The sequence below is a fragment of the Arachis ipaensis genome, chromosome B8, assembly GCF_059453495.1.
Source record: "Arachis ipaensis isolate K30076 ecotype BB chromosome B8, ASM5945349v1, whole genome shotgun sequence".
NCBI classification, from domain to species: Eukaryota; Viridiplantae; Streptophyta; class Magnoliopsida; order Fabales; family Fabaceae; genus Arachis; species Arachis ipaensis.
The window spans coordinates 17,158,395-17,181,055 of NC_142443.1; the positions used below are offsets into that span (position 1 = coordinate 17,158,395).

At 39.9% G+C, this 22,661-nt stretch overlaps 1 pseudogene; it reads right to left on the reverse strand.

Annotated features, from left to right (window-relative positions):
* Nucleotides 1-317: 317 nt before the first annotated feature.
* Nucleotides 318-1,278, reverse strand: LOC148547332 (uncharacterized; annotated as a pseudogene).
* Nucleotides 1,279-22,661: the final 21,383 nt, after the last annotated feature.

Sequence of the window (22,661 nt, forward strand, 5' to 3'; positions counted from 1 at the left end):
GCCCGTCCCACAGCGACGGGGTACCCGTGGCCTCTGACCTCTGCGGATAAACGGCTCCTCATCCTCTATCTCATCCGCGTCCTCATGCGGGGCAGGCTGTGCGGGTGGCGTAAAATGGACGGGTGCGGCAGACGGCCCGGCGACAGACTCTGATGTAGTGGTGTAGGCGAAAGGTGGGGTACCTCCCAAACCAAACTGGTCACCAACAGGTGTCGTAGCAGGCTCGTTCAGATCAACATCTAAGGGTGTCTGCGTGCCGGGGGTCTGACCACGCCTCCTGCCCGGCACGTCCTCCTGCATGATAGCCGTAATCTCCTCTAGAAATCGTGGACTGCCGAAGTCCGCATCAAGCGTATCTGCGCCAAGGAAGTCCTGCCACTGTGATCCCGGAATAACCCATGGAGTACCGTCCTGCTGAGGCTGGTCATGGGCGGGTACTCCAACAAAGTAATGTCCAAAAGGTCCTGACCCAAGTCCAGCGTCACTAGGCTCAGCCCCGTCACCAAAAGCTGAGCCATACCACTCACCTCCGTGCCCCCCATCCTGGGTACTAACACCAGCAACTGCAGCCGCCCCTGCACCATCCCCGCCCTCGGGCCCATGCTGATCGTCGTCATCGTCCTCAGAGTCAGGTGCAGCGGCATGAACCGCAGCACGCCCTCTACCTCTGCCTCGCTGGCCTCGTCGTCGACCCCCAGCGGGGCCGGGCTCGTCATCATCCTCCATAGCACGCTCAAGCCACCCCCAGTCACGCTGGCTACGCCGTGTCGCCACGCGAGCTCGCCTCTCAACCCGCCGCCTGTCCGGCACGTCGTCAGGACGATCCATCTCAGGAACTCGCCCAGGTCCCCGCTGTGAGGCCTCAACAGGAATAGCAACGGCTCTCGGATCCCCCAACTGCGGATCCGGAGACAAGAACCTCTTCCCGTGCTGACTCCACCACTCCAGGAACTCATGCGACGGACCAGGGTTAGCAACAACATCAAACCTCAGCACGCTTTCCGCACGGGACTCCCAATGGAGATGCCACTTCTGCAAATGGTACGGGAACCATCGATCGCCGCCTCTGCCATCCTTCGACATCAGAAAGTCGATGTTCAGGGCGGGATGTGGACGGGGCTGCACCCCTCCAAACTGCGGAAGAACCCTATCTATCTGATGCCACTCTATGACGGTAAAGTAGATAAGCGACGTAACAGACCACCACAGCGCCATGTGCCGAGGCTCCAAAACCTCTGGATGCACAACCTGAAGAACGTCGGGGCTGCTGTACGGCATCCAGATAAACTGCACCAAGAACTATACAGTGTCAGGGCAACTCATGAACCCAACTCGTAAGGTGTGGTTAAATAAAGAAACTTATTAAGTTATATACTGACCTCTCTATCCTGCAACCGGTCTATCCAGAGCCTCCACATCTGAACTCTAGGACCGTTCTCGCTACTGGAAGGGTTGTAACCTGACCACCTGCATCATACACATGTCTTACCGCTACTTAAATGTGTGCTTAGGGCCTCCAATACATTATAAATGAACACGTAGTTATGTATAGTAAATTGAAATAGACAAGGCTTAGTACAGTACCTCGAGGCCAATGGCCAGCTGAACGTCTCAAACCCTGTAGGCCTAAACCGAGGAAATCGCCAGAAAATCCATGACTGAAGTAACTGAAGTGGGCCCGCTAGCTTGATAACATTTCTGTTCGCCACTCGGCACATGCACCGGTACAATCATGTCAGTGCTGCAGAACCCCAACTGTAGGTCCCCATCTCCTCCAGCCTAGATACAAACGGAAGCCATCTGATGTGAATGCGATTGCCGGACTTGTCCGCAAACAGCTGCGTGCCCAACAACATCATGATGTACGCACGGGCGTATCGGCGCACAGTCTCGTCATCGGCTCCCTCGGGGCACTCACCAAAAGTCTCCTGAAACCAGCTGCAGTTCACTGCGTACTTCTGAACCTGGCTAGGAGGAGGTATCACTCCAAGCAACTCTTGGAACCACTCCCAGGCTGGACGCCCACCCTGGATGTATATATGGAACTCTGATAGGCAGCCGCTAACATAACGCCCATCCACTGGCAAACCCAACTGGTATGCCACGTCCTGGAGTGTGATCATGCACTCTCCGAAGGGCATATGAAACGTGTGCGTCTCCGGACGCCATCGCTCGACGAATGCACTGACAAGGGCCTCGTCTAACCGGAACCATCTATCGTTCAGCCTTGCAAGATGGTATAGACCGGCCATCTGCAAGTACGGAACATATCTGTCATCCAGTCCCATGCCCTGCTGCCGCCGCATGCTCCTGATGCATCGCTGAGGCTGCGCATGAAATGCACGGCAATGTTAGAACCAGCTTAGTAAACAACGCCAAAAACCACCAACACGATAAATCATCAACAAAACATTATACTAAGTAAAACCGCATCAAAATACATCAACAAGAACCACATGCAAAACAAACCAATAGACCGCACAACTAAACCGCTAACATAGAACAGCTTAAGTAGAACCACTGACATAAAACTACTAACACAAACCACTAACATAAACCACTAACATAAACCACTAACGTAAACCACTAACATAAATCACTAACATAAACCACTAACATAAACCACTAACGTAAACCACTAACATAAACCACTAACATAAACCACTAACATAAACCACTAACGTAAACCACTAACATAAACCACAAACATAAACCACTAACTTAAACCACTAGCATGAACTACTAACATAAACCACTAACATAAATCTCCTACATAAACCACCATCTAACCCGCATGCAAAACCACTAAGTCACATATACCGCTAGCACGAAGTTAATTATGTACTAACCTCCTCGTTGATGACCCCGGCTATATGAGCAACTCCATCCAAGCGATATAACCGTGCCGGATCGTCCCCCATCAGCAGAGTATTCCGTTCAGGTCTTCGTCGGAGAGAATCTGGGTCGTTTTCTCTGGGATTTGGTGGGGTAGGGCAAAGGAAGAATGGTTCGAATGAGGCTGATTCGAACTCCTTATATAGCCAATTCACGAGTAATTCGAACCAGATTGGTTCGAATTACTAAGGAGCCACTTCAAGGGTAATTCGAACCAGGTTGGTTCGAATTACATGGGTTCATTTCAAATGCATAATTCGAACTACCCCAGTTCGAATTACATTCATTCTGAGTTCGAACCACCCTGGTTCGAATTACGTTCAATGTTTCTCTCACCCTAATTCGAACCACCCTGGTTCGATTTATTAACGATTGTAGTTCGAACCACCCTGGTTTGAATTACATTAAAATAGTGTTTGGCTCATTGCTGAAACCATTTTCGCTTTGGCGTATTTACGTTACAGGATTCTTGACTTGGCTTATTAGGATTTTTTGCCCTAAATTTTAAATATTTAATAATTACTTATTTTTATATTTTTAAAATTAAATATTAATTTTAATTTTTTTAATAAATTAAATAACTACTTTTAGATATTATAGCTATCACTAATATATATATATATATACCCAACCAAAGGGCTACTGCAGTACCAATCAAAAAGATGGTTGTTGATACTGGACGACAAAATGGGTTTTGAAATTTATTAACATTCTCTAAAAAGGGTACTGTTAATAATCCCGCGGGGCCTGAGAGACGGTGGTTTACCCTGTGGCGGATGTCAGCGGTTCGAGTCCGCTTATCTCCAACTCGTGAACTTAGCCGATACAAAACTATGCTACATGATAGCACCCAATTTTTGTTATTGCCGATCGGGAAGTAGGTCTATGACCGCAATCTTGGTCATTTTTGAGTAACTATATATATATATTCACTCACGGACAAATTTGTCCATTTCATGAGTTTGAAAATTTGCAACTTTAACCTAATGGACAACAAATAAAATTAAATATAAGTTAGTTATAAAAAATTGAATTGGATAAACAATTATTTTTACTTACAAATATTCAATGATTAATTTCGATAAATTCATTCATGAAAAATATGATTTTTTAATAAAATATTCAAATTCTAAAAATTATTAAATTTTTTTAATTATTTTTTAGTTGTCACAAACAAAATTATTCAGGTGAGTCATGTCTCCAACTCAATTCAAATCCCACACACCTTCACAAAAGCTCTCCACTCCTTAGCCTTCCTTCATTTTAGGGACAAATTCAAGATGTAGAACTTGGAAAATTCAGCACCCTTAAGTTTGCGGGGGCATGATAGAAGGAATGAAGAAGACATGTGAAGCTTATGATGGAAACCCAGGAGCTCAGGATTCAGTTAGTCAGTTAGTGAAGTTAGTTATACACGTTTTTCTTTTTCTGTTATTACCTTCCATTTCTGTTGTGCTGAGTTGGCATAATCTGTTAGTAATCAACTCACTCACCACCCTTATACTCCCCTGTCACACTTCTTGTATATATATTCATACGTGTATTCTCTTGAATAATCAAGATACAACAATCACAAATTCCTCTTCCGTTTCTCTTCAACTCTCTTTGTTCACTCACTTAATCAGAGCTTCTGCTCTCTGATTGAATCACAAGCTTGTGATGCCTTTCATGGTATCAGAGCTTGGCTCTCAAACAAACCATGGCTGCTCCACACAATCCAGCTGCTGATTCACACTCAACTCAAACGGCGAGTGCACCAAGTTTTACAGCGAATCCAATATACATGAAGGTTGACAATGATAACTTTCTACAATGGAAAGATCAGGTAGAAGCCACGATAGAAGGAAATGACTTACTCGATCACATTACAGGAGCAGGAATTCTGCTACGATTTCTTAAAAATGGAGAAGCGAATCCAAAATTTCAAAGATGGAAGAAGCAAGATGCATTGCTAAAATTCTGGTTGCTGGCTCAATGTCAAAGCCATACACAACTCGAATGGTTGGCTGTGTCTTCACCTACTAGATTTGGAATAGATTAGAGAGTCACTTTGCGTCATAAGTCAAGGCCAAAGTAATTCAGCTGAGAAACAAGCTAAGCAACACGAAGATCGGTGCCTCAGTGAATGATTATGTGCTAACAATCAAGAGCACAATCGATGCACTAACTTCAGTAGGAGAAAAGGTAAGTGAAAGTGAACATATGAATGCGATTCTTCACGCCCTCATTCAAGATTATGCACCAGTTCTCACCTCAATCCTAACAAGGCCTCAAGGGGTCACAGTTGGAGAGCTAGAGGCAGTTCTGTTTGCACATGAAAGCATGCTAGAGAGGTTCAGAAGGCCTGAATTAGATCATTTGGTACAAGTGAATGTTTCTCAATCAGATTACAAATTTCATTCTCACGGCTGTTATGTCAAATCTCAGGATACTAAACAAGTAATCCTGCAAGGGGATGTTGCAAGAGGCATGTATAGGCCTTTCAACTTTCGTCTTGAGCACTCACCCTCTGCACTCACTAGTTCACTCAACACAGACACCAATAAGTACATGCTCTGGCATGCCAGACTTGGACATGCCTCAGTTACTGTTGTCTCCAAATTCCTAAAGTCATGTAATCTTTCCTTTTCACCAAATAAGTCTCCTTGTAGCTCTTGTTACATTGAAAAATCACATGCCTTACCTTTTATTGAGTCTGAATCTATTTACAATAAGCCTTTAGAACTTGTGTATTCTGACATTTGGGGTCCTATCCCAATTTCTAATTCAAATGGTCATAACTACTTTGTCAATTTTATTGATGCTTACTCTAGATTTACCTGGATATATCTTATTAGAAGTAGAGCTCAGTTAAAATCTGTATTTTTGCATTTCCAACACATGGCTAAATTGCAATTAAATGCTAAACCGAAAGTGTTTCAAAGTGATAATGCAGCAGAATACACTAGCCTTTCTAAGTCACTACAAGAACAAAGAATAATTCATTGATTTTTCTGTCCACACGTTCATCAACAAAATGGCACGGCTGAGAGGAAGCATATACATGTGTTGGAAATGGGACTCACATTGCTTGCTGCAGCATTAATGCCTATTAGGTTTTGGGGAGATGCTTTTACAACAGCTAAACAAATCATAAATATCTTGCCCACACCAGTGCTGAATGGTGTGTCACCTATTGAAAGATTGCTTGACAAGAAACCAGCATATGACAGCCTAAGAGTGTTTGGCTACAAATGTTTTCCACACTTGAGGCCTTACAACAAGAATAAGCTCCAGTTCAGGTCATCAACCTGTGTGTTCCTCGACTATAGCACTAGTCATAAAGGGTACAAGTGTCTCACCAGCTCACGCAAGATAATGATCACTAGAAATATGGTGTTTGATGAAACCAACTTTCCCTTTAAGGATCCACACTCAGAATTCAACAAAACAACACAGCAGCCTCAAGAATAACCTTTCTATCCAACTCTACCACCACTACAAATCATATCTAAGGCTCCTGCAAAACCTCAACCCTTTCCCATCCTAGCCAGACATAACAATACATCACTCATGAATAGTCCCACCAACCATCATCAGCCAGATCTCTCACCCCTTCCTATTGTACCTGTCTGTTCAAGTGTTCCCTCTTCAAACTCCAATAAGAACTCTTATCAAACCTCACCCAACACCACCTCCACCTCACATATAGCTCCATCTGACATACTTATCCCTATCCCCATATCAGACCTTGAAATTGTGCTACCCTGGGACTCAACTTCAACCTCCCTTAAACCTCATGATACAATAACCAATTCTCACCATATGGTAACAAGAAGCAAAACTGGCTCCTTGAAATCAAAAGTCTTTCATGTGAGTATGGAGCCTAGAAGTGTGAAGCAGGCACTAACTGATCTAAAATGGAAAAAAGGCAATGGATGTAGAATTTGAGGCTTTGCAAAGAAACAACACCTGGAAACTAGTGTCACTGCCACTTGGTAGAAAAGCTATAGGCAATAAATGGATTTATCGAGTCAAATACAATGCTGATGGAAGCTTGCAGAAATACTAGGCACGTCTTGTTGCTCATGGATTCTCCCAGAGACCAGGCTTCGACTTTACTGAGACCTATAGTCCAGTTCTCAAGCCAACATTAATTCGGATAATACTCTCTGTTGCATTGGCAAGAAGTTGGTCAATCAGACAAGTGGATGTCAACAATGCATTCCTGCATGGGAAGATCACAGAGGATGTTTACATGAAGCAGCCACCAGGATATGTCTCAAGTGATAGTACCTTGGTGTGCAAGCTTACTAAGGTACTCTATGGCCTGAAACTGGCACCCAGGGCCTGATATCATAAGCTTTTATCAGCCCTTCAAAAGCTTGGTTTCTCTCCAACCAAATATGATGTTTCTATGTTCGTCCAACAAACAATATTCTCAATCACCTATGTTCTAGTCTATGTTGATGACATCATTGTAACTGGGAGTTCAAATGAGGTGATCACAATTGTTACTCAACGGTTGAACTCAGCTTTTGCTCTCAAAGACATGGGGAAGCTGCACTACTTCCTGAGAATTCAGGCAATTAGGACTAACGATGAAGGCCTACTAATGACTCAGGCAATTAGGACTAACGATGGAGGCCTACTTGCAAAAGCAGGCATGAGTGGTTGCAAGTCGTGTTCAACACCACTGCCATCATCCTTAAAGATTCAAGCTATAGGGGGAGCAGAATTTGACAATCTCCACTTGTATCGATCAATAGTAGGAAGCCTGTAGTATTTGACAGTAACTAGGCATGATCTAGCCTTCAGCATAAACAAACTGGCTCAGTTCATGCAAGCTCCACTAGAATCACACTGGAAGCTAGTAAAAAAGATACTGCGCTATGTAAGTGGAACTACAACTTTTGGCCTCAAGCTTCACAAATATCTGTCCATGAAGATAACAACCTACTGTGACTCAAATTGGGCTGGTGACCCAAGTGACAGGAAATAGATAACGACTCCAGGGATTCTCTTTCCTCGGTATGCTAGAAAGAAGTTAGGAGGAGGGTTGTTTCAAGCTACGAAGTCATTTTTGTGTTGAATTGGACTTGGTAGTGTCAACCTATCTTTATTGAATAGAAGAAAACAAACCCGAGGTAGCCCCCCCAACGTTTATAGGCATAGGTGCAAATGGTTGGATGGCCCACTCTGGACCCCTATCTTAGCGCGCTACTCTGCAACTTTGTTTGTAGCACTTCGCTCGTAGTTGAGAAGATTGAATCTGGGTGCAACTTGATTTGTTGGAACCAGTGTATTCATATTCCGAGTAGGATTCGAAAGGACGTATCTCATGGAATATAATTCGCTTCTAAAGGGTCTCGTGCACTCAACAAAAGAGGGCTTTGCCAGAAATACTATGAATTATCAGGTAGGTTTTATCCTAAAGATTTGGTATAAAGGACGGAGGTTGGGTAAAGGGAAGAACAGCGATTGGCAGACTAGACTAAGTGTCCACTCACTACCATTAGAGAAAAATAAGATTTTTGCTGCTAAGAACAAAATTATCCAAAATAGTTAGCTAATAACGATTCAAACGGATTAGTTAATCGTTCTCCCAATGACCTTTTTGATTGGGTCACTGGATTTATTTTCAAACAAGATCTTTTCCGCTCGTGCTAAACACACGATTCCGGAAATCCTCAATCCATACATTTACCCATCGATCAGACCATAAGCTTCTGGGCGATATTATGCTTTAAACATGTGGTCTTCACCTATATAATATCAAAGGCTTGAGTTATGTCACTCTGCCCAGAGACTCCTACCCTTCTCTTATATTATCTTAGAAGCCTAACCTTTCTTATTTAGACCTCTTCCCGGCTTTATATTAGATGAATTTTGTGTATATGTGGGAAGAAACCTGGTCTCCTGGCACTCAAAGAAATAAGGGGTGGTAGCTAGATCGAGTACAGAAGTAGAGTATAGAGCCTTGGCAGATCTAGTGGCCGAACGGATTTGGATCAAAGGCTTAGTAGGAGAATTAAAATGGCCTGCTCAAGAAGCTCCCATGGCTTATTGCGACAACCAAAGTGCTATGCTCTTAGCAGCGAATCCTATTCTGCATTCAAAAATAAAACACTTTGAAACTGACTTGCATTTTGTCAGAGATTATGTCACAAGCAAAGCTATTTAGGTGAGTCATGTCCTCAGCTCAGTTCAGATGACAGACACCTTCACAAAAGCTCTCTCCTCTCCTCATCCTTCCTTCATCTTAAGGACAAACTCAAGGTGCAGAATTTGGAAAATTCAGCACCCTTGAGTTTGCGGGGCCATGATAGAAGGAATGATGAAGACACGTGAAGCTTTAATGGAAACCCAGGAGCTCAGGATTCAGTTAGTTCAGTTAGTGAAGTTAGTTATACACGTTTTCCTTTTCTATTATTATCTTCCATTTCTATTGTGCTGAGTTGGCATAATCAAGATACAACAATCACAAATTTTTCTTCAGTTTCTCTTCAACTTTCTCTCTGCTCACTCTCTTACTCAGAGCTTCTGCTCTCTGCTTGAATCACAAGCTTGTGATACCTTTCAAGTTTAATCTAATCTAACTCTAGTTCTAGTTTTATTCAATCCTCAATTTACTATTACGGTCGTCACCACCACCAAGTAAATTACCTTTTATATAAAATAAATTTTGCTAAAGACAATACTCGTTATTCATTTGCGATTTTTTTGTAAGAAAGTGCTAAATCACAAAATTTATTCTATAAATGAGAGTAAAAAAGTGCTGGATCATAAAATCTACTCCATAATGAGTGTCAGTTTATAATTAATGAGCCACTAAACATAAATACTGCTGTTGATTTCAATAATTTATTGCAAATGAATTGCACTGAAATTTTAAAAATGAAATTTCTTTTAAATTGAACTGCATCCGATTGCTAATTTTATGAGAAAAGTGTTGCACATTGTAGATTTGACGGTGATCAGTTCCTTTGCTTCTGATCAGAAGGAATGATAATGGAGTTCATAAGAACAAGAGTGTAAAGATTGAGAACTCTCGTTAAAAAAATCTTAAAAATCTAATTCCTTTTATCTATATCAGTCCTATCTCACCTAAATTTTTTGGTGGTGGTAAAGGATTGAAAATTGAGATGGAGTAAAATTAAAATTAGAACTAAATTAAGTTAAATTAAAAAAATAATTTAAATTTTTTAAATATTTTTGAGGATTTAAATAATTTTATAAAAAATATATTTTCGTGATATAATATTAATAAAAAAATATATAATTGCACATCTTAATAATATGAGTCTTTTCTTCTCTTAATTTTTTTTATAATATAATACTACAAAAGAATGCATGCGTGACAGTAACAGCAACAGCTAGAGCTTTTTTTTGAAAAAATATTAGTTTAGTGTCATTTCACAAATTGCAAGAAATTGTATTAGTCAATTTAATATGCAAAAGCAAACTTCTTATAGGTTGATTTTGTCAATTTAAAACCTTCTCACAGACTGTAAAAAACAAAAAAAAAAAACATTCTCGCAATCTGCACAAATGCTAAAAAATAAAAATTTAGGGGTGGCAGCAATACCTGAACCCGTGGGTACCCGACCCGCCCCGACCGAGTTTAAACCCAACCCGCAGCGGGGCGGGTTTGAAGCATGGCGGGGTGGATGATCGGGGCGGAGCGGGGTCGGGTTTATGGTGAACCCGCCCCTACCCGCCCCGGAGTGCATAAATATATATATAAAATTTAAAAATTAGGGTTACTTGACTTCCTCGCCGTCACTCATTTAATTTCTGTTCTCAAACCTAGGCATTAGGGTAACTCTGAAACTCACTTCGTTGCTCTTCACTCCTTCAGGCTTCACTCACTTTTGCGTCGCTCTTCACTCTTTCAGGCTTCAGGCCTTCAGCTCTTCTCCACCAACTTTCCAAGGTTGTCAAGGACCACATCCTCTGCTCAGCTGCGCCACCGTCACAGATCGTCCGATCGTTCGCCGTCGCTCACGAAGACACCAACCCTCCTCATTCATCTCGGTCGCCTCGCCGCTGTCGCTCACGGAGCTCACGTCGGCGTCGCTCCCACTTCTTGCCGTCACTATCCTCAGCTCCTCGCCGACTCGCCTCTTCGATCTGCGGTCTCTGGTCTGTGCTCACCTTGTCGTCCCTCCTTCCTTCGTCGTCGTCTCTCTGGTGACTGGTAAGCACTAAGCACTTCTCGCTCAATACTTACTGCTGATGCTGCAAACACTGTATATGAATTTCTTGTATTTATGAGATCTGAGGGAATCTGTAGGTTCAAAGTATTTAGCCTTTATAGAATAAATTTTTCATGTATACTGGGTGAAGTGCTTTGAATAAATGATAGTGTAAACAAGCTTGGATTACTATTGGGTACTTCAGTTGCATATTCTATGGTTTTAGTTTGCTGTTTCTTTTTTTGTGCGGGATAGTATAAATATGTTCCTGCTATATTATTCTCTTTGTAGCAGAATGAATCCAGAATGGATCCTTTTATATGTTGTTTTACAAAATGTAAAGGCTATATTTTGCTGTCATTTGAGCTTTTTTTACGTGCCCAGTGATGATTTGATGAATGCTTATTGTAAGCTGGAAAATTTTTACTCATAATTTTTTCTAATTTTTGTACCAAACTTCCACACCAGGCTATAGAATGCCAAAATAGAGGCATAGTGGAACAATCATGACTTCTTTTTTTATTCATTTATTTTATGTATTGACTTTTGCTTATTGATTGGTTATGTGGCGTGACTTCAATTCATTGCTCTTTCTTAATCTTATCTTGCTATTAAAATAGTTATGTAGCTTCTACCTTCTTTTCTGCACTAAATTGAGAAGGGAAAATGGAATTTTAGTTGAATCTCGTTGACTGGATTTTTCTTTATAATTTTTCAAACTGGGTCAATAATTCAGGTTAAATGAATTGCCAGTGTGGTTGCTTACAGGCAAATGAATTGCCACTACAGGGTAGAACACAGCTGATTAGTTTATGTACTTGGTTCAGGTCTTGTTTTCTTGGAAAAAATTAGGTTTCTTTTTCACAATTAAAACCTTTCTTTTGAAAATTGATGCATGCTGCATGGTCAAATTGTCTTTAGTTTGTTTGCATTTCATGTGGAAATTTTATAAAGCTATATCTTCTTCATTCAACTATTTTGCTTTAAGGAAAAAAATATTTTTAATGTATCTTATCTTATCTTCACAATTTCGAGCTGCTTCGGTTCTATTTGTGGTTGCTTGCTGCATAGTTGGTGCACGAATTGTAAATCGCACTTTTCACAACTCGTACCACTAACCAGAAGTGCACTGGGTCGTCCAAGTAATACCTTACGTGAGTAAGGGTCGAATCCCACGGAGATTGTTTGCTTGAAGCAATCTATGGTTATCTTGTAACTCTTAGTCAGGATATCAATTATAGTTATCAGTTTGAATTGCGAAGAATAAAAGAGCATGAAATAAATACTTGTTCTGCAGTAATGGAGAATATGTTGGAGTTTTGAAGATGCTTTGTCTTCTGACTCTCTGCTTTCTCCCTGTCTTCTTTTTCACGCACGCAAGGTTCCTCCTATGGCAAGCTGTGTGTTGGTGGATCACCGTTGTCAATGGTTACCATCCGTCCTCTCAGTGAAAAAGGTCCAGGTGCGTTGTCACCGCACGGCTAATCATCTGTCGGTTCTCGATCATGTCAGAATAGGATCCATTGATCCTTTTGCGTCTGTCACTACGCCCAATACTCGCGAGTTTGAAGCTCGTCACAGTCATTCAATCCCTGAATCCTACTCGGAATACCATAGACAAGGTTTAGACTTTCTGGATTCTCAAGAATGCTGCCAATGGATTCTAGCTTATACCACGAAGATTCTGATTAAGGAATCCAAGAGATATTCATTCAATCGAAGGTAGAACGGAGGTAGTTTTCAGGCACGCGTTCATAGGTTAAGAATGGTGATGACTGTCATGGATCATCACATCCATCATATTGAAGTGCGAATGAACATCTTAGATAGAAACAAGCGTGTTTGAATAGAAAACAGAAATAGTTGCATTAATTCATCGAAACACAGCAGAGCTCCTCACCCCCAACAATGGAGTTTAGAGACTCATGCCGTCAAAGAGTATAAAGTTCAGATCTCAAATGTCACGAGGTACAAAATAAATCTCTAAAAGTTGTTTAAATACTAAACTAGTAACCTAGGTTTACAGAAAATGAATAAACTAAGATAGTTGGTGCAGAAATTCACTTCTGGGGCCCACTTGGTGTATGTTGGGGCTGAGACTTAAGCTTCTCACGTGCCTAGGCTGTTTCTGGAGTTGAACGCCAGGTTGTAACCTGTTTCTGGCGTTCAACTCCCATTTGTAACCTGTTTCTGGCGTTTGACGCCAGACTGCAACATGGAACTGGTGTCGAACGCCAGTTTACGTCGTCTATCCTTGAGCAAAGTATGGACTATTATATATTTCTGGAAAGCCCTGGATGTGTACTTTCCAACGCAATTAAGAGCGTGCCAATTGGAGTTCTGTAGCTCCAGAAAATCCATTTCGAGTGCAGGGAGGTCAGAATCCAACAGCATCAGCAGTCCTTTTTCATCCTGAATCAGATTTTTGCTCAGCACCCTCAATTTCAGCCAGAAAATACCTGAAATTATAGAAAAACATACAAACTCATAGTAAAGTCTAGAAATGTGATTTTTAATTAAAAACTAATAGAAATATAATAAAAACTAACTAAATTACATTGAAAACATACTAAAAACAGTGCCAAAAAGCGTATAAATTATCCGCTCATCACAACACCAAACTTAAATTGTTGCTTGTCCCCAAGCAACTGAAAATTAAATAGGATAAAAAGAAGAGAATATACTATAAATTCCAAAATATCAATGAAACTTAGCTCCAATCAGATGAGCAGGACTTGTAGCTTTTTGCCTCTTGAATAGTTTTGGCATCTCGCTTTATCCATTGAGGTTCAGAATGATTGGCATCTATAGGAACTCAGAATTCAAATAGTATTATTGATTCTCCTAGTTCAGTATGTTGATTCTTGAACACATATACTTTATGAGTCTTGGCCGTGGCCCTAAGCACTTTGTTTTCCAGTATTACCACCAGATACATAAATGCCACAGACACATAACTGGGTGAACCCTTTCAAATTGTGACTCAGCTTTGCTAAAGTCCCTAATTAGAGGTGTCCAGGGTTCTTAAGCACACTCTTCTTTTGCTTTGGACCTTGACTTTAACCGCTCAGTCTCAAGTTTTCACTTGACACCTTCACGCCACAAGCACATGGTTAGGGACAGCTTGGTTTAGCCGCTTAGGCCAGGATTTTATTCCTTTAGGCCCTCCTATCCACTGATGCTCAAAGCCTTGGATCCTTTTTATTTACCCTTGCCTTTTGGTTTTAAGGGCTATTGGCTTTTTGCTCTTGCCTTTTGGTTTAAAGAGCTTTTGACTTTTTCTGCTTGCTTTTTCTTCTCTTTTTTTTTTTGCAAGCTTTCTGTATTCACTGCTTTTTCTTGCTTCAAGAATCATTTTTATGATTTTTCAGATTATCAAATAATATTTCTCCTGATCATCATTCTTTCAAGAGCCAACATATTTAACATTCATAAACAACAATTTCAAAAGACATATGCACTGTTCAAGCATTCATTCAGAAAACAAAAAGTATTGTCACCACATCAAAATAATTAAACTAGTTTCAAGGATGAATTCGAAACCATGTACTTCTTGTTCTTTTTTAATTAAAATATTTTTCATTTAAGAGAGGTGATGGATTCATAGGACATTCATAACTTTAAGGCATAGACACTTAAATACTAATGATCATGAAAGACAAAAACATGAATAAACATAGAGTATAATAAACGAAAAACAGAAAAGTAAATAGACAAGGAGATTAAGGAACGGGTCCACCTTAGTGAGGGTGGCGTCTTCTTCCTCTTGAAGAACCAATGGTGCTCTTGAGCTCCTCTATATCTCTTCCTTGCCTTTGTTGCTCCTCCCTCATGGCTCTTTGATCTTCTCTAATCTCATGGAGGATGATGGAGTGCTCTTGGTGCTCCATCCTTAGTTGTCCCATGTTGGAACTTAATTCTCCTAGGAAAGTGTTGATTTTCTCCCAATAGTTTTGTGGAGGAAAGTGCATCCCTTGAGGCATTAGTGGTTATGGAAAAAAAAAGCAATGCTTTTTTTCACACCAAACTTAAAATGTTTGCTCGTCCTCGAGCAAAAGAAGAAGAGGTGGGATAGATGGGGATCCTGTGGGGTCCACAGATTCTAAGGGGTCAAGGATTTAGCATTCCTGCTCCAATTAGGCATGCAAAACGCCCTCTGTATGCAATCCTGGCATTTAACACCAGACTGCTGCTTGTTTCTGGCGTTAAACGCCCAAATGTAGCCTGTTTCTGGCGTTTAACGCCAGGTTGATGCTTGTTTCTGGCATTAAACACCAGACAGATGCTTGTTTCTGGCGTTTAAACGCCAGAGTGCTCCTCCTCCAGGGTGTGCTATTTTTAATGCTGTTTTTCATCCTGTTTTTGATTTTTTTTTGTAGTTTTTGTGACTCCACATGATCATCAACCTAAAAAATAAAATAACAATAGAAAATAAATAATGAATTAACATTGGGTTGCCTCCCAACAAGTGCTTCTTTAGTGTCAATAGCTTGACAGTGAGCTCTCATGGAGCCTCACAGTTGTTCAGAGCAATGTTGGGACCTCCCAACACCAAACTTAGAGTTTGAATGTGGGGGTTCAACACCAAACTTAGAGTTTGGTTGTGGCCCCCCAACACCAAACTTAGGGTTTGACTGTGGGGACTTTGGTTGACTCTGCAGTGAGAGAAGCTTTTCATACTTCCTCTCCATGGTTACAGAAGGAGAACCTTGTGTCTTATAGTTTACAATGTCTGCAAACCACAGAGCTTCCTGAATAGCAAATAATTGCTCATCCGGAAAGGTTTCAGAGATCTCAGTAGGAGGGAGGGATGCTCCTGCTACTGGTTCTATCCGGGACAGGTGATCAGTACTTGATTCTCTGTCTCTTTTTTGTCTCTTATTTCTATATCAAACTCTTGCAGAAGCAACACCCATCTTATGAGCCTGGGCTTTGAATCCTGCTTTGTGAGTAGATATTTAAGAGCAGTATGGTCAGTGTATACAATCACTTTTGATCCTACTAAGTATGATCTAAACTTGTCAATGGCATAAACCACTGCAAGCAGCTCTTTTTCTGTGGTTGTGTAATTCTTTTGTGCGTCATTCAAAATATGGCTAGCATAGTGAATGACGTGCAGAAGCTTATTATGCCTCTGTCCCAATATTGCACCAATAGCATGGTCACTGGCATCACACATTAGTTCGAATGGTAATGTCTAGTCTGGTGCAGAAATGACAAGTGCTGTGACCAGCTTAGTTTTCAGGGTCTCAAACGCCTGCAGACACTTTGTGTCAAACACAAATAGCGTGTCAGCAGCTAGCAGATTACTCAGATGTTTTGCAATTTTTGAAAAATCCTTTATAAACCTCCTATAGAATCCTGCATGCCCCAAAAAGCTTCTAATTGCCTTAACATTGGCAGGTGGTGGTAATTTTTCAATTACTTCAACTTTAGCTCGATCCACCTCTATTCCCTTGTTTGAAATTTTATGCCCAAGGACAATCCCTTCAGTCACCATAAAATGACATTTTTCCCAATTTAAAACTAGGTTGGTCTCTTGGCATCCTTTCAGAACAAGTGCTAAATGGTTAAGGCAGGAGCTGAATGAGTCTCCAAATACTGAAAAGTCATCCATGAAGACTTCCAGAAACTTCTCTACCATATCAGAGAAGATAGAGAGCATGCACCTCTGAAAGGTTGCAGGTGCATTACACAGACCAAAAGGTATCCTTCTGTAGGCAAACACTCCAGAAGGACATGTGAATGCTATTTTCTCTTGGTCCTGAGGATCTACTGCAATTTGGTTGTAACCTGAATAGCCATCCAAAAAGCAGTAATATTCATGACCGGCTAGTCTCTCTAGAATCTGGTCTATGAATGGTAAAGGAAAATGATCCTTCCTGGTGGCTGTATTGAGCCTTCTGTAGTCAATACACATACGCCACCCTGTAACTGTTCTTGTAGGAACCAGTTCATTCTTTTCATTATGAACCACTGTCATTCCTCCCTTCTTAGGGACAACATGGACAGGGCTCACCCAGGGGCTATCAGAAATAGGATAGATAATCCCAGCCTCTAGTAACTTAGTGACCTCTTTCTGCACCACCTCCTTCATGGCGGGATTTAGCCGCCTCTGTGGTTGAACCACTGGCTTAGCATCATCCTCCAATAGGATCTTGTACATCCATCTGGCTGGGCTAATGCCCTTAAGATCACTTATGGACCACCCAAGAGCTGTCCTGTGTGTCCTTAGCACCTGAATTAATGCTTTCTCTTCCTGTGGCCCTAAAGCAGAGCTTATGATTACAGGAAAAGTGTCACCTTCTCCCAGAAATGCATATTTCAGGGATGGTGGTAGTGGTTTGAGCTCGGGTTTAGGAGGTTTCTCCTCTTCCTGAGGAGTTTTCAGAGGTTCTTTTATTTCTTCTGGTTCCTCCAGATCAGGCTGAACATCTTTAAAAATGTCCTCTAGCTCTGATTCGAGACTCTCAGTCATATTGACCTCTTCCACCAGGGAGTCAATAATATCAATGCCCAGGCAGTCGTCTGATGTGTCTGGATATTGCATAGCTTTGACAACATTCAACTTAAACTCATCCTCATTGACTCTCAAGGTTATCTCCCCTTTTTGGACGTCAATGAGGGTTCGTCCAGTTGCTAGGAATGGTCTTCCTAGAATGAGAGTTGCACTCTTGTGCTCCTCCATTTCCAGCACTACAAAGTCAGTAGGGAAGACAAATGGCCAACCTTGACAATCATATCCTCAATTATGCCTGATGGATATTTAATGGAGCCATCAGCAAGTTGAAGACAGATCCGGGTTGGTTTGACCTCTTCAGTCAAGACAAGCTTTCTGATAGTTGATGCAGGAATTAGGTTGATGCTTGCCCCAAGATCACATAGAGCTGTCTTGGTGCAGTTACCCTCTAATATGCATGGTATCATAAAGCTCCCGGGATCTTTAAGCTTTTCTGGAAAGCTTTTCAGAATGACTGCACTGCATTCTTCAGTGAGAAGAAATCTTTCAGTTTCTCTTCAATCCTTCTTATGACTCAAGATATCTTTCATGAACTTAGCATAAGAGGGTATTTGCTCAAGTGCCTCTGCGAACAGAATCTTTATTTTAAGAGTCCTGAGATAGTCTGCAAAGCGGGCAAATTGCTTATCCTGCTCCTCTTTGCAGAGTTTTTGAGGATAAGGCATCTTGGCTTTGTATTCCTCAACCTTAGTTGCTGCAGGTTTATTTCCTACAGAGGCAGGTTGAGAAGCCTTCTTGAGGGATTTATTATCAGCACTTGCAGGTGTCTGATCCCTCACTGGCATTTGAAAGCCAGGGTTGGAAGCTAGAGTGGCGTTGGACGCCAACTCCTTACTTATTCATGGCGTTTGAACGCTAGAACTGAGCTTCCATTGGGCGTTTGACGCCAACTCCTTGCCTGTTTCTGGCATTTGAACGCCAGAGTTATTCCTCTCTGGGCTCTTACTGTCCTCAGAGGGATTTTGGATAGCCGGTTGTTCATTTCTTGGCTTCCTGCTGCCTTGAAGTGAGGTATTTAATGTTTTTCCACTTCTTAATTGAACTGCTTGGCACTCTTCTGTTATTTGTTTTGATAACTGTTGTTCTGTTTGCTTCAATTGTACTTCCATATTCAGATTAGCCATTCTTGTGTCTTGTAGTATCTCTTTGAATTCGGACAGCTGTTTTGTTAGAAAGTCTAATTGCTGATTGAATTCAGTAATTTGTTCTACAGGACTGAGTTCAGCAGTTACTGTTTTAGCCTCTTCTTTCATGGAAGATTCACTGCTTAGGTACAGATGTTGATTTCTGGCAACTGTATCAATAAGCTCTTGAGCCTCTTCAATTGTCTTTCTCATGTGTATAGATCCACCAGCTGAGTGGTCTAGAGAAATCTGAGCTTTCTCTGTAAGCCCATAATAGAAGATGTCTAACTGCACCCATTCTGAAAATATTTCAAAGGGACATTTTCTTGGCATCTCTCTGTATCTCTCCCAGGCATCATAAAGAGATTCATTATCTCCTTTTTAAAGCCTTGGATGTCCAGCCTTAGCTGTGTCATCCGTTTTGGAGGGAAGTATTGATTCAGGAATTTTTCTGATAGCTGTTTCCATGTCCTTATGCTAGCCTTAGGTTGGTTATTTAACCACCTCTTAGCTTGGTCTTTTACAGCAAATGGAAACAGAAATAATCTGTAGACATGCTGATCTACTTTCTTATCATGTACTGTATCAGCAATTTGTAAAAACTGTGCCAGAAACTCTGTAGGTTCTTCCTATGGAAGACCGGAATACTGGCAACTTTGCTGCACCATGATAATGAGCTGAGGATTCAACTCAAAGCTACTGACTCCGATGGAGGGTATACAGATACTACTCCCATATGAAGCAGTAGTGGGGTTAGCATATGACCCCAGAGTCCTTCTGGACTGTTCATTTCCACTTATGCCCATGATGGAGAAAGGGAGATGATGCAGATTGCAAATATATATATATATATATATATATATATATATATATATATATATATATATATATATATATATATATATATATATATATATTTGAAAACCGAAATAAAAATTAAATAAAATAAAATAAATGAAAAATTCACTATATTTTCAAAAATTAGAAGAAAAAGAAATAAATAAAATAAAAAAATTGAAAACTAAATTAATTAATTAAAAAGATTTGAAAAAGATGTGTGTGAGGATTTTCGAAAAAATGAAGAGAGAGAAATTGGTTAGGAAGTTTTGAAAAAGATATGTCTTAAAATTAAAGATACTTGTAAGAAAATAAAATAAAATAAAAAAAGAAAAGATATGAAAAAGATTTAATTTTCAGATTTGAGATTAGAAAAGATAAGATAAGCTAGGTAAGAGAAGATCAGGAATTTAAATTAAAAAGTTTTAAAATTTAAATTTTAAATTTGAAAATTAAAATTTGAAATTTGAAATTTGAAATTTGAAATTTAAAATTTGAAATTTGAAATTTGAAATTTGAAATTTGAAAGTTGGAATTTGAAAATTTGAAATAAGATAAGATAAAATTTTGAAAAAGATATGATTTTTTTGAAAGAAATTTGAATTTTGAAATTTTTAAAACTAAGATAAGATAAAATAGAAATTTTAAAATAAAAATATGAATTTTTTTGAAAAAAAATTTCGAAATATTTGCTCAAAAATAGTTAGAGAAGATATTTTTTTTGAATTTTATGATGAAAAAGAAAAACACACAAAAAACACACAACTTAAAATTTTTAGATCTAATGCTCCTTGTTTTCGAAAATTTTGGAGGAAAAACACCAAGGAACACCAAACTTAAAAATTTTAAGATCAAAACACAAGGGAGAATCAAGAACACTTTGAAGACTCACAAGAACAACAAGAACATGAAAAAAGAACACCAAACTTAAAATTTTTAGAAAACCTCAATAAAATTTTTGAAAATTATAGAAAGATTAACAAGAAAACACCAAACTTAAAGTTTGGCACAAGATTTAATCAAAGAAAAATTATTTTTGAAAAAAGAGATTTTAAAAAGAAGATACCCAATTACCAAGAACATAAACCAACGCTCTAGCCAATTGAGCTGTAAATGTAACACTTGTTTTAAAGAAGTTTTTTTTTTTATAACTAAGAATAAAATTTTTCGAAAACTAATGTTTTGAAAAAGCACAAGAAAAGAAACAGAACAAGAAAAACTAAAGATCAAACAAGAAAAATAAACAAGAACAACTTGAAGATCCAGGAAAAACAAATAACACAAATTCGAAAATTTAAAGGAAAATATAAAATATGCAATTGACACCAAACTTAAAATATAAAACTAAACTCAAACAGAAAAACTCAATTATTAGTAAAAAAAATAAAATTTCAAAAAACTTTTGAAAAAGAAAATAAGGATTCTAAAATTTTAACAAGAACAATAATAAAAGACTCAAAGATAAATCACATATTAATAAAGAAAAATAAAAATTTTTTTGAAAGAATTTTTTTTTTGAAAAGAAAGTAAAAGACTCTGACCCAAAAGACAAAATCTTCCTAATCTAAGTAACAGGATGAACCGTCAGTTGTTCAAACTCGAACAATCCCCGGCAACGGCGCCAAAAACTTGGTGCACGAATTGTAAATCACACTTTTCACAACTCGTACCACTAACCAGCAAGTGCACTGGGTCGTCCAAGTAATACCTTACGTGAGTAAGGGTCGAATCCCACGGAGATTGTTGGCTTGAAGCAATCTATGGTTATCTTGTAACTCTTAGTCAGGATATCAATTATAGTTATCAGTTTGAATTGCGAAGAATAAAAGAGCATGAAATAAATACTTGTTCTGCAGTAATGGAGAATATGTTGGAGTTTTGGAGATGCTTTGTCTTCTGAATCTCTGCTTTCTCCCTGTCTTCTTCTTCACGCACGCAAGGTTCCTCCTATGGCAAGCTGTGTGTTGGTGGATCACCGTTGTCAATGGCTACCATCCGTCCTCTCAGTGAAAAAGGTCCAGGTGCGCTGTCACCGCATGGCTAATCATCTGTCGGTTCTCGATCATGTCAGAATAGGATCCATTGATCCTTTTGCGTCTGTCACTACGCCCAACACTCGCGAGTTTGAAGCTCGTCACAGTCATTCAATCCCTGAATCCTACTCGGAATACCATAGACAAGGTTTAGACTTTCTGGATTCTCAAGAATGCTGCCAATGGATTCTAGCTTATACCACGAAGATTCTGATTAAGGAATCCAAGAGATATTCATTCAATCGAAGGTAGAATGGAGGTAGTTGTCAGGCACGCGTTCATAGGTTGAGAATGGTGATGACTGTCACGGATCATCACATCCATCATATTGAAGTGCGAATGAACATCTTAGATAGAAACAAGCGTGTTTGAATAGAAAACAGAAATAGTTGCATTAATTCATCGAAACACAGCAGAGCTCCTCACCCCCAACAATGGAGTTTAGAGACTCATACCGTCAAAGAGTACAAAGTTCAGATCTCAAATGTCATGAGGTGCAAAATAAATCTGTAAAAGTTGTTTAAATACTAAACTAGTAACCTAGGTTTACAGAAAATGAATAAACTAAGATAGTTGGTGCAGAAATCCACTTCTGGGGCCCACTTGGTGTGTGTTGGGGCTGAGACTTAAGCTTCTCACGTGCCTAGGCTGTTTCTGGAGTTGAACGCCAGGTTGTAACCTGTTTCTGGCGTTCAACTCCCATTTGTAACCTGTTTCTGGCGTTTGACGCCAGACTGCAACATGGAACTGGCGTCGAACGCCAGTTTACGTCGTCTATCCTTGAGCAAAGTATGGACTATTATATATTTCTGGAAAGCCCTGGATGTGTACTTTCCAACGCAATTAAGAGCGCGCCAATTGGAGTTCTGTAGCTCCAGAAAATCTATTTCGAGTGCAGGGAGGTCAGAATCCAACAGCATCAGCAGTCCTTTTTCATCCTGAATCAGATTTTTGCTCAGCTCCCTCAATTTCAGCCAGAAAATACCTGAAATTACAGAAAAATACACAAACTCATAGTAAAGTCCAGAAATGTGATTTTTAATTAAAAACTAATAGAAATATAATAAAAACTAAC